Consider the following 2,034-nt stretch of genomic DNA (forward strand, 5'->3'; position numbering starts at 1 on the left):
ATTAAATTATTACGCATAATCTTTGAAGACCCTCCTCCAAAACACCTGAGTTTAAAACGATCTCCCTTGAAATTCCCAATTAATTTGCCTAATTTCCCCAAATCGAAATCACCGCAGCTTTTGGCCTCACATTCGAAAGCCGCCTTCGCTTCATTCCACGGTGTTTTCTTACCCAATTCATTTGGGCTCATTAAAATGCGTTCGGCCCCAAGCTCGCACATCGTAAACCAAACCGAAAACCATCCGTGTTGGGCCAGTCTTCTTCCCTTGGAAAACGATAATGTTCAACATAAATTTCCACAAATCAAATCGAGCGCATTTTCCGCCCAGGAGAGATGGAAAGACCTACTAATTAGCAACGCCCACGAATTTTGGCGGGCAAGCGAGGGGGAGAAATGGAAAGCGTTTTGGGGAAAATATTATTATACAAAACGAACCGAGGCTCGGTCGACGATTAAAGTCGAAAAGTTGAGAAAATGGGTGTTGCTGGGTCATAAACAAAAATCTCGAAGTTGGGGAAAAAAAACGAAATATGCTATGAGAAGTGTGTTACAAATTTCCGAGAGGAGGGCAGAAAAGCAGAAGAGCCGAGAAATTTTGGTCTCGAATGTCTCGTTTTGGAAATCGATTCGTCACGTCCAAAAAGGGCTTTGGCTCAATGTCGACAGATCGACAGTTCGACAGTTTCGACGGCTCGAGATGATGATCCCATGGGGTCAGGGATCGTGGTCGATGGTATGTAATTTGCATACATTAAACTACTGTCGAATGCGTTTCCAAAACTTAATCTAAATTTAATTATTGCAGCCAACAAAATACCGAATACGGAATACCAAACGAAACGGCAGCCAACGAAACGATATTTTTTTGTACCCCTGATCTCTTATTTTTGTAAAATAAATTAATAATCAACCGAAAACGCTTTTCATATTTTTATGAGAGAGAGAAAAGGAACGGTGCGCTTTGAACTCGTGCTTATATGCATTATGTACATACATTTTCATAATTTATAAACGATTCTACAAGCTCTACAAGCCCGGGGCTCCTATTTCAAGATCCCCCGTTTGAATGATGGTCTAAGCCCAAAAGCCAAACGAATGGCGTGTAGTCCGAGTCCAAATGCTGTTGATATAGTTTTTATGGGCGTTTGATAAATTTCTTTACATTTTCCACAACAATTAGTTGCAATCAAAAGCCATATTGTTCACAACAAAAATTTGTTGGCCAAAGGGGTATTCGGTTTCTATTTTCTGTTGTCTGCCGGATAGATAGAAAACTTCAGATATCGATTTTTAAATCTTTTTAAATCCGTAATCCGTAAAGCATTCGTTATGAGTTCAACCTGTTGTACTGGCTCAACTTAAATTGTTATGAGCGTGGATCGTTGATTAATAAGAAGATATATTGATGTAGGGCAGAGATAAGAAGGAATTGAAAGAAATATAATAGGTTGTAATTGGGGCTATGTAAATGAAGCAAAAAAAGTTATGAAGTAATTTAAATCATTATTATAAGTACCATTGTAATGGACCAATAATATAAATTATTTTTTAAAAATCATTGAGAATGTTTTAGGGACTTCTTCTTCATCAACAACGAATTAGCATAAGCACGGCATTTTAAAGTCGTAATTAGTAGACATTCTTGTCCATTTATCCCATTCCTTAGCATAATTCCAGATTACGCAAACATACGCAACTTGCACCTGTTCGTCAGTTGTTTACTCTTGAGAAATCAGGTAATACTTCCAATGGACTGCCACTTTGGTACGCCTTAGCACCAATCAAAACCTTTTGACCGAGACTTTTGGAATTAGCAGGCAAACAAGTGGCCGAAGTGCTCCAAGATTTGCGCAGTGTGCAATCCGTAAAACTCGTCAACGGCTGTCCATTTCCCCCGGCCCCTCACCACCGTAGCCCCCCTCCCGTGGGGTTCCATCACCTGCAACTGCAACTGCATTGCCCGGTAGTTGTAATTAAAAACGCGCAAGTCGTAAAAAGCCAGAGAACCGAAGGAAAGACAGAGAAACTGCTG

General features: G+C 40.0%; 1 long non-coding RNA gene across 1 annotated transcript; it reads left to right on the forward strand.

Moving 5' to 3' along the window:
- Nucleotides 1-526: 526 nt before the first annotated feature.
- Nucleotides 527-919, forward strand: LOC108057333 (uncharacterized). The gene is made up of 2 exons (XR_011418809.1): nucleotides 527-735; nucleotides 808-919. It is a non-coding gene; the product is annotated as an uncharacterized lncRNA (long non-coding RNA).
- The last annotated feature ends 1,115 nt before the right edge of the window (nucleotides 920-2,034 follow it).

This window comes from Drosophila takahashii, chromosome 3L, assembly GCF_030179915.1.
Source record: "Drosophila takahashii strain IR98-3 E-12201 chromosome 3L, DtakHiC1v2, whole genome shotgun sequence".
In the NCBI taxonomy this organism is placed as follows: domain Eukaryota; kingdom Metazoa; phylum Arthropoda; class Insecta; order Diptera; family Drosophilidae; genus Drosophila; species Drosophila takahashii.